This window comes from Neofelis nebulosa, chromosome 11 (assembly GCF_028018385.1).
Source record: "Neofelis nebulosa isolate mNeoNeb1 chromosome 11, mNeoNeb1.pri, whole genome shotgun sequence".
NCBI classification, from domain to species: Eukaryota; Metazoa; Chordata; class Mammalia; order Carnivora; family Felidae; genus Neofelis; species Neofelis nebulosa.
The window spans coordinates 62,368,474-62,384,930 of NC_080792.1; the positions used below are offsets into that span (position 1 = coordinate 62,368,474).

At 35.1% G+C, this 16,457-nt stretch overlaps 1 protein-coding gene across 6 annotated transcripts in view; it reads right to left on the reverse strand.

Moving 5' to 3' along the window:
• The window catches only part of SPIRE1 (spire type actin nucleation factor 1), a 202,894-nt gene that overhangs the window by 99,192 nt on the left and 87,245 nt on the right, over positions 1–16,457 (reverse strand). The gene's annotated exons all lie outside the window — the stretch shown is intronic.

A 16,457-nucleotide genomic window follows, 5' to 3' on the forward strand; every position in this document is an offset into this window, starting at 1 on the left:
GAGAAGAATTAAACATAGTTTTATGGGTTTCTGAAGCCCAGGCTCATCCCAATACATGCTGAATTGTGTAATGCAATAAAAAGACTGTTGGATGACATGTGGACCACAGGGAAGATGCTCCATCAGTAAATGGAGAGTGCAGCAAAGAGAGCAGAGGGCAGAATAAGTCTGCTGGTCGTATCTCCAGTCTCGATGTCTTTTACCGTACATAGTCCATAATCCCCCCAAAACTACCAGTGGGTAAAAGATGCACAACAATTTAGAAAACTCAAACGCCATTTAATATATTAGATTGGAAAGATATCCTATCAAGGGTCTAGTGCATGGGAATAATTTTGCTTTTTTTGTAAAGTAATAATTTTGTAACCATGTACTATAGTTATGTTTTAAGGGACTTCATTTTCTTTAAAAAGATGTAGGTTCTCCCTTAATTCTTTACTATATTCAGTAAATTTGACATTAATACAATTACTGAAAACATACATTTTATTGTATTTTAATAATTTCTATCCATTGGAGAATAAAAGATGTCTTTGTAGATTATACTATCCTTCATAATGTGCCTTCTGTTATTTTCATTTGTAATAAGTATCACATGTCATTTATTAGATTACTATCTTTAATAAAGTATATTCTTCTCAAGAAAAATACCTTGGGTTTCAGTAAGAAATTTTCCCCACAGTACCCAAAAGGAGGCTAAGAATTGATTTATCAGAAAGCACAAAAAACAAAAATCTCACAAGCTATACAATGGAATATTAGTCATAAAAAAGAATGAAATCTTGCCATTTGTAACAACATGGATGGTTCTAGAGAGTATTATGCTAAACGAAATAAGTCAGTCAAAGACAAATACCATAAGATTTCACTCATATGTGGAATTTAAAAACAAACAGATGAGCAAAGGCAGGGGGAGATAAACCATGAAACAGACTCTTAACTACAGAACAAACTGATGGTTACCAGAGGGAAGGTAGGGGGAAGGGTGGATGAAATACGTGATGGGGATTAAGGAGTGTACCTCTGATGAGCAGCAGGTGATATATGGAAGTGTTCAATCACTACGCTGTACACCTGAAACTAATGTCGCAGTGCACGTTAACTAACGGGAATTTAAATTAAAACTTTAAAAAAACTCACAAGCTTGTTTTTCACAGAGCTACCAATGAACAGAGGATTTTTCTGCATACTTACTTTTATACACAGAAGACAGCTTCCAATATACAATTTCATATCCAAGGTAATGAAAAGCAACTGCTAAGAGTTTCATGTTCATCTAACCAATCCCATAATTTTACATTCTAATTACATGGTGTGAAATACGGCATAATATTTTTGACTATAATTCCCAGTAAGAAATATATTTTATACAAGGACTCAAATACATGCATACATCTATGTTTTATACACGAAAATTTCACAAAACAAAACTTACACTAAATCGATTTCATGCTCCACTAATAGGCTGTGACCAGCAACTTGAAAAAACACCGGTATAAAAGTAATAACTAGGTCTAAAAATGTTTTTTAATGCACATAACATAACCATATATATATATGATATATAATCATATATATATATGATCCAAAGGAATTCACAAATAACTATTGGAGCTAATGAGCAATTTCAGCAAAGTTGTGGGATACACAATCAACACACACACATACAAAGGTGTATGTCTATATCAATGAGCAAGCAAAAAATGAATGGTTTCCCTCCCTCTCTGTTTGAAACTATTTTTCCACTTCCCTTCTCCCATGGTTCTGTTAAGTTTCTCAAGATCCACCTATGGGTGAAAACATGATATCTTTCTCTGACTGACTTATTTCACTTAGCATAATACCCTCTAGTTCCATCCACATTGTTGCAAATGGCAGGATTTCATTCTTTCTCATTGCTAAGCAGTATTCCATTGTACATATAAAGCACATCTTCTTTATCCATTTATCAATTGATGGACATTTGGGCTCTTTCCATGATTTGGCTATTATTGAAAGCACTGTTATAAACATTGGGGTACAAGTGCCCCTATGAATCAGCACTCCTGTATCTTTTGGATAAATTCCTAGTAGTGTTGTTGCTGAGTCATAGGGTAGTTGAGAGTTGATGGGGGAGGGAATGTGGGGGAGAGAGGAAAATGGGTGATGGGCATTGAGGAGGGCACTTGGGATGAGCACTGGGTGTTGTATGTAAGCGATAATCACAGGAATCTACTCCCAAAACCAAGAGCACACTGTATACAACATATGTTACCTGACCTGACAACAAATTATATTAAAAATAGAAAAATGGACAAAGTACTCATCTAAATGTTAAAAAAAAGAAAATGAAGTTAAGAAAGCAATTCCATTTATAAAAGTATTAACAAATGCTAAGGAATAAATTTAACTAAGGATGTACAAGACTTACACACTGAAAACTAAAAATATTGCTGAAAGACTCAAATACATGGAAAGACATCCTACATTTCATGGGTTTGAAGACAATATTGTTAAGATGGCAGTAATTACACAAAGTGATCTAGAGACTGAATGCAATCCCTAACTAAATCCTCATGGCTTTTTTTGAAGAAACAGAAAAGCTGATCCTAAAATTCATATGGAATTGCAAGGGGCCCCAAATAGCAAAGACAATCTTCAAAACAACAAAATTGAAAGGCTCATACTTCTTATTTCAAAACTACAAAATTACTGTAATCAAATCAGTGTGGTATATAGGGAAAGACCTATAGATCAGTGGAATACAATTAAGAGTCCAGAAATAAACCCATATATCTTTGGTTGATTAATTTTTGACAAAAGTGCCCAGACCATTAAATTAGGAAAGAACAGTCTGTTCAACAAATGATGCTGAGAAAACTGGATAGTCACATGCAAAAACACAAAAACAAAACAACAAAAAAAATTAAAAAATAAAAAAATGAAGTTGTACTCCTATCTTATACCATTTATAAAAATTAACTCAAAGTGGATCAGACACTTAAATTTAACAGCCCAAAATATAAAACTCTTAATGTTTTGGGGCGCCTGGGTGGGTCAGTCGGTTGAGCATCCGACTTCGGCTCAGGTCACGATCTCGTGGTTTGTGGGTTTGAGCCCCATGTCGAGCTCTGTGCTGACAGCTCAGAGCCTGGAGCCTGCTTAGGATTCTGTGTCTCCTTCTCTCTCTGCCCCTCCCCCACTTGTGCTCTATCTCTTTCTGTCTCTCAAAAATAAATAAATGTAAAACTCTTAATGTTTATTTATTTTTGAGAGAGACAGAGAGACAGACAGACAGAGTGCAAGCTAGGGAGGGGCAGAGAGAGAGGGAGACACAGAATCTGAAGCAGGCTCCAGGCTCTGAGGTGTCACCACAGAGCCCAATGCAGGGCTCGAACTCATGAACTGTGAGATCACGACCTGAGCTGAAGTCAGATGCTTAACTGACTGAGCCACCCAGGCAGCCCCAAAATATAAAACTCTTAGAAGACAACACAGGAAGGGATAAACCTTCACGTTCATAGATTTGGTAATGATTTTTTAGATATGACACCAAAGGCATAAGCAACAACAATATGGATAAATTAGACTTTATCAAAGTTAAAAGATTTTGTACATCAAAGAACACTTTCAAGAGACCCACAGCACAGAAGAAAATATTTGCAAATCACATATTTGCTCTGCAAAATATATAAAGAACTCTTAAACACAATGAAAAAGACAACCCAATGTAAAAACTGACTTGAACAGACATTTTTCCAAAGAAAATATACACCTGACCAAAAAGCACAGAAAAGGATGCTCAACATCATTAGTTATTAGGGAAATGTAAATCAAAACCACAATGAGATACCACTCAGACCCAGTAGGATAGCTATAAAAGCAAACAAACCAAAAATGGAAAATAATTGTTGATGAGAATGTGATGAAATTGGAACCTTTATGTATTGCTGGTAGAAATGTAAAAGGTACAGCCACAGTGGAAAACAGTTTGGTGGTTCATCAAAAAGGTACCATGTGATCAGCAATCCAACCCCTCAGTATACAGTTGACCTTGAACAACATGGGTTTGAACTGTTCAGGTGCATTTACATGAAGATTTTTAAAATATAAATACATTTAGTATAAAATGTAATTTCTCATGATTTTCTTAATAACATTCTCTACCTTACTTTATTGTAAGAATACAGTATATAATACATTTAACATACAAAATATGTGTTGGGGCGCCTGGGTGGCTCAGTCGGTTGAGCGCCCGACTTCAGCTCAGGCAGGTCATGATCTCACGGTTCGTGAGTTCGAGCCCCGCGTCAGGCTCTGGGCTGATGGCTCAGAGCCTGGAGCCTGCTTCCGATTCTGTGTCTCCCTCTCTCTCTGCCCCTCCCCCATTCATGCTCTGTCTCTGTCTCAAAAATAAATAAACATTAAAAAAAAAATTTAAAAAACAAAAAACAAAAAAAAACATACAAAATATGTGTTAATTGACTATTCATGTTATCTATAAGGCTTCTGGTCAACAGTTGGTTTGCTTAGTTAAATTTTTGGGGAATCAAAAATTATATGTGAATTTTCAGTTGTGCAGGGTGTCGATGTCTCTAACCTCTGCACTGGTTCAAGAGTCAACTATAAATCAAAAAGAATAAAAAGCAAATTTTCAAACGAAAACTTGTATACCAATGTTTATACCAGCAACTCTTCATAGTAGCCAAAGGTGGAAAAAATTCAAATGTTCTGAACTGATACATGGAAAAACAAAGGTAGTATAAATAGTGGAATCTTACTCATTCATAGAAAGGAATAAAGTACTGATACACACTACAACATGGATGAACCTTAAAAACATTATGCTAAGTGAAAGAAGCCAGACAACAAAAGGTCACATATTGTATGATTCCATTTATATGTAATTCCCAGCATACACAAATCCACAAAGTCAGAAAGCTGATTAGTGGTTGCCAGGGGCTGAAAGATGAGGGATAAGAAGTGATGAGTAGGGTTTTCCATGTGAGGTGATAAAAAATCTCTAGAACTAGATAATGGTGATGGTTGGACAATACTGTGAACACACTTAATGCCATTAAACTGTACACTTTAAAATAATTTAGGGGCGCCTGGGTGGCTCAGTCAGTTAAGCATCCGACCTTTAATTTCAGCTCAGGTCATGATCTCATGGTTTCTGTGTTTGAGCCCCACGTCAGGCTCTGTGCTGACAGCACAGAGCCTGCTTGAGATTCTTTCTCTCTCTCTCTGCTCCTCCCCTCCTCTCTCTCAAAATAAATAAATAAATTTTTAAAAACCTATAATAAAATAAAATAATTTAAAAGATAAATTGTATGTTATGTGTATTTTACCACAATTTAAAATATGTATTAAGGCCACCTAGGTGGCTCAGTCAGTTAAGTGTCTGGGCTCAATTTCGACTCAGGTCTTGATCTCACAGTCTGTGGGATCAAGCCCCGTGTAGAACTCAACACTGACAGCACAACGCCTGCTTGGGATTCTCTCTCTCTGTCTTGCTCTCTGCCCTTCCCCCACACATGCTTTCCCTCTCTCTCAAAACAAATAAACTTTAAAAAATATGTGTTAAAAACTTAACAAAAACCAACAAAATTCCACAAAGTCACCATTGACACAGAGGAGAAATAATCCCACAGAGGAGAAATAATCCAAGTGGTTATTTCACTGCCCATGAACTGCTTGATTTTTATTTGGTTCTTTGTTCCTAAATGCATTTCATTTAATCCTCACAAGAAGCCAATTTATGGATATGGAAACTGAGATTTAGAACAACTAAGCAATTTACTCAAATCACACAGGTAGGCAAGAGAAGTGGAATCGAACCCATGTAGTCAACCTCCAAAAGTTCTTATGCACTCTAAATGAATGTAGATTACTTTTGTATTATAGAAAATCGTATTTTTTAAAGTTTATTTATTTTGACAGAGACAGTGCGAGTTGGGGAGGGTCAGAGAGAGAGAGAAAGAGAGAGAGAGAGAGAAGGAGAGAGAGAATCCCAAGCAGGCTCCACACTGTCGGCACAGAGCCTGACACGGGGCTTGAACTTGCAAAACTGCGAGATCACAACCTGAGCAGAAACCAAGAGTCAGACTCTTTTTTTTTTTTTTTTAACATTTATTTATTTTTGAGACACAGAGAGACAGAGCATGAACAGGGGAGGGTCAGAGAGATGGAGACACAGAATCTGAAACAGGCTCCAGGCTCTGAGCTGTCAGCACAGAGCCCGACGCGGGGCTCGAACTCACAGCCCTCATGGACCGCGAGATCATGACCTGAGCTGAAGTCGGCCGCTTAACCAACTGAGCCACCCAGGCGCCCCAAGAAAATCATGTTTTTAAAGTGTTTTAGCATACAACATGGTACACAGCAGGCATGCAACAAAACCATCTTTTACAGTTACAAAAAAAGAGACAATATGGGGATAGAGGAACATAATGAGAAAAAGAGTAGGTTCTATCAACATGATATTATATGACCTTGGACAGTTTATTTGACATTGCTGGGTTTCAGTTTATTTCTAAATGGAGAGGACTGGACTATGTTATGTCTTACTTAACCTACCTGCCTTTGTTCTATGAACAAATTTTTAAGATCAGCTTTAAATGCCACCTAAAGGCTGATGACTCCCCAACTCCTACTCTAGGCCACTCCTGGTGTGTGTTTGTCAGAAAGAGATCTATTTTACCTTTATTCTTGAAAGGTATTTAGGTTCTATTCTAGAGCTTTAAAGAATCATTCAAATCGTCTTCTGGTTTCCACTTTTTTTATTGAGAAGTAAGTAAAGGTGCAGTCTCATTTTCCCTCTAAGATTTTGTTTGTAAGTTTTAGCAGTTTAACTATAAGGAAACAATGTTATTTTCATTTTTTTTTCTCTTGATTTGTGGAGTTTCTTGAATCTGTGGCATAGTGTTTTCCATGGTTTTGGAAAATTCCTAATTTGTATTAATTATTAATTAATTAATTAATAATTATTAATTATGTTGTTACCTTAGTATGTATTAATTTTTAGTATTCAAATATTTCTTCCATCCTCCCTTTTACTTGCTCTCCTTTTAGAACTTTAATTAGATGTACTGCCTTTGTAACTGACCCTCTATTCTATATTCTTTATTCTTTTTGTGTCTTTGTGCTTCATTCTGAGTATTTTCTACCGACAATATTTCATTTCATTCTTTCTCTCTTCAGCACTGTCTAGTCTATTAAACCCATTCACTCAAGTTTTATTTCAGTTATTTTATTTTTTGGTTCAAAATTTCTAGCTGGCTCTTTTCTAGTTTTCTAGTCAAGGTTTCAATCCTGACTCTTGGAACCCTGAGTTTCAAGAATGATTTAAAATATGTGATTTAAAATAAAATTAAAATTCAAAGTCAATCTGAGAACTCCATTATCTGGATTCCCTATATAGAATCATTAATACTATTGCTAGACTCCAAATAAATTTTCTGAAGTTTTCATTAAACATATAGGACCCTGTTACATGTTTTCAACAAAACTTGAAAATACCTGAAAACCTTGACTAGGTAGATGTGATTTAAAAAAAAAAAAAAAAAAAAAGACAACCTACAAATACTTTCTTTTTAAAAAAAATTTTTTAATGTTTATTTATTTTTGAGAGAGAGACAGACAGCGTGTGAGCAGGGGAGAGGCAGAGCGAGACACAGAATCTGAAGCAGGCTCCAGGCTCTGAGCTGTCAGCACAGAGCCTGAGGCAGGGCTCAAACCCACGAACCGTAATATCATGACCTGAGCCAAAGTCAGACGGTTAACCTACTGAGCCACCCAGGTGCCCCCTTATAAATACTGTCTAACATTTTGAAACATTTTCATTTTTTTGTCAAATAAGTTAATATCTGTATTTTTGAAGCAATGCACCAACTACAAGAAAAAAATTTATTTGGTATCACATCAAAGATGTATGCCAGTAACTCAAAAATTTTATATATTATCTACTGATGTTTCTTACCCTAATTGGTGTCAAAATACTATACATACCATCAAGTTTTTCTTAAAACCTTGGCACAATTGAGAATAGTTTTTGCTTAAACTCCAAATTCCAAAGCATTTAGCAATCCAAGTCACCCTTTGTTTAGAAACACATAATTGCGATGTGTGTAAATTCTATTATCCCAGAAAAGAAAATGGCATAACCAAAATGGTATCTTCTGAGATCTTTAGAATTTATCATATAATAGTCCTCTGTTGATAACATCGAACTCCAATATTTTCTCACAATTTATTCTTGATTATTGAAATTCAAGTGTTTTTTTTTTTTTTTTTTTTTTTTTTAATAAAGTTTGACTCTTTATTTTTGGGACAGAGAGAGACAGCATGAACGGGGGAGGGGCAGAGAGAGAGGGAGACACAGAATCGGAAACAGGCTCCAGGCTCCGAGCCATCAGCCCAGAGCCCGACGCGGGGCTCGAACTCACGGACCGCGAGATCGTGACCTGGCTGAAGTCGGACGCTTAACCGACTGCGCCACCCAAGCGCCCCGAAATTCAAATGTTTTTAAAAATGTTCAGTTCACAAAGTTCAGAATTTTATTTGCAAAACCTAAGTAGAATATTATCTTAATATAACTAAAATGTTTTGCCTAGTGAGTATAATCACGTATTTATAAGAAATTAATAACAAAACAAAAAGTACAAAGACTATCTTCTTTAAATTTAGAATCATATAGTTAGTATAAATTACTAAATTTTTGCCTAAATCAGTAACAACAAATTAGTATGTTCCCAGCAAATTTCAAAACTTAGAGAACACAACATTCTGAAATACAGAGAACTGCAATTTCTTTGGAGTCTCTCTAGTTTGACTTATGAATCTTATTCACTCAACTAACCTATATTCACAGAAATCCTAATTCAGTAATGACAAGCTCAAACAAACATCTTGCCCTCCCTTGCATATGTTCCATTAAATCAAGGCCACATTCATACATAGATGAAAATAATACATTTATCCTGTATAGGCTATTTATAATACATGTGCATTTTGAAAATGAAGACAAATTCTGCACCAGGTTAATCTAGTCTGGCATAATAAAATTAAATACATAAAGCTTGTTTCTATTTTAAATCACATTCTACAGTACCATTCTTTTCTCCCCTGAGGAGTTTTCAAAACAGTTTGCAAAATCTGACATTACATGGCAAACCAAAAACCTGCTAACTTTTTATAAGCAGGGGTTATTATGTATAAACTTTTTATTTGCAGAAACATGCTGCATTTTGTTTTAAATTATAAATTAACACTGAAAGCATAACCTGTAAGACTATTCAAGGCCAATAATATACTTAATATACTAGAATTTTACAATTTTTTATTATATAAATGGTAAAAAATAAGAGGAACAGAATTTCTGATGCTAAATGGTGCACTCTGAATCACACCACCACTAATACACTATTTCAAATTACCAAATTTTCCTTTATTCTTTACCCATATACCAGTATATGCAGAACTTTGTGGTCTCTTTTCCATTTATTAATACAGAAATTTTCCATATTGCTAAACAACTCACAGAATTATAATTTTAGAGATTATCTAATATTCCATGTAGTTGATACATCATTTCTTTATGAGCCCTTTATTTCATTATAGAATAGTATAAATAAATAATGCTACAAAACACATCTTCAAGGGGTGTCAGGATAGTTCAGTTAGTGGGAGTCTGACTCTTGATTTCAGCTCAGGTCATGATTCCAGGATCAGGGATTGAGCCCCACGTCAGGCTCCACACTGAGCATGGAGCTTGCTTAAAATGTTCTCTCTCTGTCTCTCTGTCTCTGTCTCTGTCTCTGTCTCTCTCAGGGTGCCTAGCTGTTTCAGTTAGTTAAGCATCCAACTCTTGATTTCAGTTCCGGTCATGATTTCACAGTTCGTGAGTTTGAGCCGCACGTCAGACTCTGTGTTGACGGTGTGGAGCCTGCTTGAGATTCTCTCTCTCTCTCTCTCTCTCTCTCTCTCTCTCTCTCTCTGCCCACCCCTGCTTTTCCTCTCTCTCTCAAAAAATAAATAAATAAAAACTGAAAAAAATGCATTAAAAAAATTCTTTCTCCCTCTGCTCCCTCCCTTGCTCGTTCTCTCTTTCTCAAAACAAAAACAAAAACATATCTTCAATGTATCCATGTAACATTTTCACCTTTTAAAAATTATCTCTTTGAACAGACTCTTAACTATAGAGAACAAACATGGTTACCAGAGGGGAGGTGGGTGGGGGATGGAAAATAGGTGATGGGGATTAAGGAGTGCACCTGTTGTAATGAGTACCAGGTGATGTATGGAAGTGTTGAATCATTCACTATATTGTACACTTGAAACTAATATTACACTATATAACTAAATAGAATTTAAATAAAAACTTAAAAAGAATAACCTCTTTGTACAGAGAAGAGATGGGTAGTTGGCAAAGGTAGAGGGAGAGGGGTGGGCAAAATGGGTGAAGGAAGTCAAAAGGCACAAACTTACAGTTATAAAATAAGTCCTGAGGATGTAATGTACAGCATGGTGACCACAGTTAATAATACTGCATTGTATATTTGCAAGTTGCTGAGAGAGTACATTTTAAAAGTTCTCATCATAGGGGGAAAAAATGTGTAACTATGTGTGGTGATGGATGTTAACTAGGCTTATTATAATCACTTCACAATATATGCATATATCAAATCATTAAGTTGTACATCTAAAACTAACGTTATATGTCAATCATATCTAATTGAAAAAAACTTACCTCTTTGAAAAATTTCTAACAGTAGTATTGCTATCACAAAGGATTATTCTGGATATTTTTACGTATTTTAATTTTTTATAAGAAAAAATGTCAAAACAAAACTAGGTGAATAGTATATGAATCAGCATGTACACATCATCCAACGTTAACAATGATCAATTCATGGTCAATCCTATTTTATCTACTTCCTTACCTGCTCAGCTCCACCCTCTAGAATTATTTTATAGCAAATCCCATATATCTGAGTTTCATACATAAATATTTCAGCATATATCTCTAAAGATAAGAGTTCTTTAAAAAAATAAACACAATACTATTATCATATTTAAAATATGAGTAATTTCTAAAATCAAATATAGCATAAGGTAAAATTTTCTTGATTATCTCAAATAGTCACACACATTTTTACAATTTATTCATTTTCATTAGAACCCATATAAGGTCCATATATTGCAACTGGGTGCTATGTATCAAGTTTGATTTAATGTAAGTTTTTCCTCTCTCCCTCTCCATTTATCTTCTATGTATTTATCAAAGAAATTACATGATTTGCCCTATAGAGTTTCCCATAATCTGGATTTTGATGATTGTATCTTTATGGTGGTTTTAAAATGTTTCTATATCCCCTGGATTTCCTACAAATTGGTAGTTAGATCTAGAGGCTTGATCAGATTGAAGATCGATGGGTTTTTTGTTTGCTTGCTTGGCAAGAGTACCTCCCAAGTGGTGCTGTGAACTAAGTCTACTGGTCTCTTGTGATGCCACAATGATTATTGCTATTATCATTATTCTTCTTTATTAGATTATTACCATTTTGCAATCCCTATTATTCTGTTTTCACATATTAGCTGGGACTTTTATAAAAAGAAACTTATACAGAACTAATTGGTTACCTAAGGTAACCTCTTCATGGGGAAAAGGCAGGATGAATTTGCTTATTTGCCAATTTTTGAAATAAGTTGATTCCCTAACAGCCTCTAAAGGTGACCGATGAGGGTTTTATTTTCACTTATGTGTTCATGGAATTCAGAATATTTGATGTGATTTTTAATTCATCACAGCTATTGTTCTTATCGATGATCAAATTTTTCCATCTTTGACCAATCAGAACTTCTTTGAGTTGGCTTTCGAGTCCTTTTTATATAATTCAGTAATCTTGGATAGTCTGTTTGCGTTCTGGTATAACAAGATGCTCCAGGCTATTTTATACGTTTCCTTCCCAGATCTCGAATTAGCCATTTCTCTAAGGAATCCTGGAATTCTTTTAATGGGGAGTGATATTTAGAGACCACAACCTGGTGGTAGCTGTGCTCACTGCTACTATGTGGTTATAGCTTTGTAGGTCTTCCTATGTAGTTATGTCTCCAGTGTGAGAACAGTTATGTTCAATTTGCCTTGAATGCAGGGGGAATTATATTTCCATATTTAACTTTGTTTTATAATTTAGTAAAACATTTATATGATTTCTAAATCAAATCTACAGAATTAAGTATACTCAGAGATGCTTCGCTTTAATGCCTGTCCTTGTTTCTGCTCTGTTCCTTTATCTATAGCTAATTTCTTTAGGTTTGATTTATCTTTCCTCTTTTTTAAAACAATATAAACAAATACCTTTATACATATTCTTAAATTTTTTTTTTAATGTTTGTTTATTTTTGAAGGAGAGACACAGAGCGTGAGATGGGGAGGGGCAGAGAGAGAGGGAGAAACAGGATCCGAAGCAGGCTCCAGGCTCTGAGCTGTCAGCACAGAGCTGGATGCAGGGCTCGAACCCATGAGGCTGTGAGATCATAACCTCAGCCAAAGTCAGACACTTAACCAACTGAACCACCCAGGTGCCCCACCTTGTTTTTTCACCTAAACAATATACCCTGGAGAGAGATTTCCTCAATCCTTTCAGATAGTTATATAATACTTCACTAACTAGCTATACCCATAGTTAATTCAACCATTCCCCTATTAATGAACATCTGGGATGTTCCTAGCCTTTTGCTATCATACACAGTGAAGACTTTTAAATATACTGTCAAGTTATTTTATATAAGGGCTATGAAAATTTACACTGTAGCTATCAATTACTACATGAAATAATTTACCATAATTTCAAATATCAACAAAAGTAACTTCTTGCTTGCAAAAGAGTTACAAATGGCATGGCTTTATATGCATTCCCTGATTATTAGGGAGACTGGATTGTATAAGAGAATCAGAATCCCCCAGGCTGAGTTCAGTGCCTCTTTCTGTGCTCCCTGAGCATTTCAGGTACACGTGTTGAACCACCACTTCTGTATGTTCAGACTGTTCACGAGGGTACTATATCTAGAAGGACATCCTCCACATCACAGACATTGCAAATTCCTATTTATTATGACAATTTTCTTACAGATGGAAGCCAAGTATCTTGAAGAAGGAACGCCTATTGCTAATTTGCCCAAAGGTAGTGTATGAGCTAGTATGGTCCTACGCACCTGGTCTATAATACTTATTTCACAGGGGTTCACTTAACCCTATTTAATCTCAGCAACCTAAGTGCTGATAGAGCACTCATCACAAAGAAGGCACACTAAACGCTTACTTTACACTTCAAAAGGTAAATGAATATATGAATAAACTGAGAATTTTACATTCATTTCAAATGAAGAACTTTGTTCATGTACTATTCTATTAATTTCAGTCATTTCTCAGACACTTTTCCTAGATTCCACACCACTTTTTTTTTACTCATTCTTTCTATCCACTGTCTTAAGTCTTACTCTTCCATCATCTCTAACCCTGACTCTTCAATCTCCTTTCCTGCACACTTTGTGCTCCATCAATCTCCAATTTTTCTTCATGTCTACAATCTCTTCTTTTTGATTAATGTTAATTGGGTGAATATTTTTCAGAATGTATTTACAGATACAAAAATAATTTTTTTTAAAGTATGCTTCACACCCAGTGTGGACCCCAATGCAGGGCTTGAACCCACAATGCTAAGATCAAGACCTGAGCTGAGATCAAAAGTTAGACACTTAACTGACTGAGCCACCCAGATGCCCCTTACAGATAAGAAAACAATTTTTTAGAATGATCTTTTGTTAATGCTTTTTGAAGGTGTTAAGTACTTGGTTACAGGTTATACATATATATATATATATATATATATATATATATATATATACATATATATATAAACATATATATATATAAACACATATATATATTCATATATTTCTCAAGAAATACTTCAACTGAAAGGAAAATGCTTTAGGTGTTATATTCTTAATTTAAGGGAAGAACATGTTCTATCTCTGACATAAATCTGTGACTGCAATGAGTCAGAAAAAATTACATGTGTGTGTTTATGCTTTACTTGTTTATATTCTATTTTTCTACATTAAAATTAAGAGCCATAAAGGTAGGGACCATTTGTATGTTGCGTATTGCTATGTGCCTAGCACCTAGGAAAATGCCTGGCATATAGTAAATGCTATTAAATTGTTATTCATGACAAGAACTATACTAGATACTTTATATTAATTATGTTCTCTCTCTCCTCTCTCTGCCCCTCCTCCCACTCACATTCTCTCTTTCAAAATAAATAAATATTAAAAAAAAAAAAAAGAATACAGGACACCTGGGTGGCTCAGTCAGTTAAATTAAGCTCTTGGTTTTGGATCAGGTCATGATCTCATGGTTTGTGGGTTCAGCCCAGCATCAGCTCCGTGCTGACAGTGCAGAGCCTGCTTGGGATTCCCTCTCGCTCTCTCTCTGCCCCTCCCCTGCTCACTCTCTCTGTCTCTCTCAAAAATAAATAAATAAATAAATAAATAAATAAATAAATAAATAAATATTTAAAAATTAAAAAAAAAAAATAAGGATCATAGGATTCAATAATCCAGGGCAACAACAGTTGGTATGAAAATGGTAAAACGAGGCCTACCAGAGTATAAGCTCTGAATATAATCACCATGTACCCTTCTTACTTACTCAGTTCTATGAAGCTGGAGAAGTCATATACCTCTCTGAGCCTTAGTTCTTCCATGTGTAAAATGGGTATAAAAATGTCTTCTCAATCTACCTCACAGTGTTATCATAAGGCTCAGAGAACAACAAATATATGAAAATATAACAAAATATTAGTAGAATAAGAACAAATACCTATTCAGGGGAAACATTACACATTAAAGAGGTCTTGCTCACTAAGAATTAAAAAAAAGCTGTCTCCAAGTTCCTAAATATTCTATTATTTATATTATTCAAACTTAGTTTCATATTTCCACTTCCAATAAGGAGAAAGTAGTTATATTCCTTCAGTTACATCTTCTCTTCCAACAAAATAAACAAGAAGTTAGTTTACTAACCGAAGATTTCAACTCATTAATTAAACTACAAACTCTATGTATCACTATGTGGCCATGAATAATGGATTTTTGTGATACATAAGCACCCTTTTAACTATTTATTTTTCATATTAAGGTAGCAGTAAGATAGGCAGGAATCCAGATGCAATAGCCCAAATTAAAAAAATAAAACAAGTTCAGTTCAAATTGCTGAATGTCTGAGAATTTTTATTGTATAAGTTAAAATATTCAATGTCTTGAATAATAATTATAACAATCCAATAAATCCCTAGCCCTCATCTTCCAAATCTGCAGTATGAGAGCAATCTGGCTATGACATCTATCATTCTACTGGTGCCAGGGTTAACTTAATTGCTGTAGCTGGTTAAGTGAGTGTTCTCTTCCTCATTCACCATTCCCTGTTCACTGCCCCCTACATAGCCCCCACCAAAAAACTGCAGACTCAATTTCAGAGGCATAAATAGGTTTATGTCTTAATGGAAAACCTTTTACTCTTCATTTTTAATCATTATCACTGGTCTGCAATGGAACAAGCAGGTCATCTGTGGGCTGCAGAAAGTTTTATCTGGCCTTTAAGTGTATATATATTTTAAAATATACTTGAAGGGGTGCCTGGGTGGCTCAGTTGGTTGAGCATCCAACTCTTGATATGGGCTCAGATATAAATAAATAAAACTTAAAAAAATAAAATATACCTTGACCCCTAGAAAATACAAAATGAATAAACTGTGTGAAATTTTAATTTCTACACATTATGAGGATTTCACCTACAGACACTGTTGATTTAAAAGGAGAAGTATTGCAAGTATTAAAAGAGCTAGAGGCACAGGGGTGGCTCGGTTGGTAATGCATCTAACTGTGGATTTTGGCTCAGATCATGATCTCAGTTTGTAAATTTGAGCACCATGTCTGGCTCTATACTGACAGCATGGAGCCTGCTTGGGATGATATCTCTCTCTCTCTCTCTCTCTCTCTCTCTCTCTCGTTCTCTCCCCCCCCCCCGCCCACCCCGTTCCCTGCTCATGTCTATCTCTAAAAAAATAAATAAACTTAAAAAAAAGAAACAAAATAAAAGAGCTAAAGAATATCTGAATTTCATAAGTATCATAAATGTAGAGCCCTATTCCAGAGTTTCTGGGAGATTTATCATCTAAGAAGGAACAAGAAGCAGGGTATGCTTCAGTACACCTGGAAACTACTATCTTCACAGTTTCTCTCTATTCTTTTCTCTGGGATGTTTTTTAAAAAGTTGTAAAATAAGTGATATATAACCAGTATTGCTTACAAAATCTAGTAAACACCATATACAAATAGCTCTAAACAGAATTCTCTTTTAAGACTACACTGACAAATCTTAATTTTAATCTCTGTACATTTAGCATTAT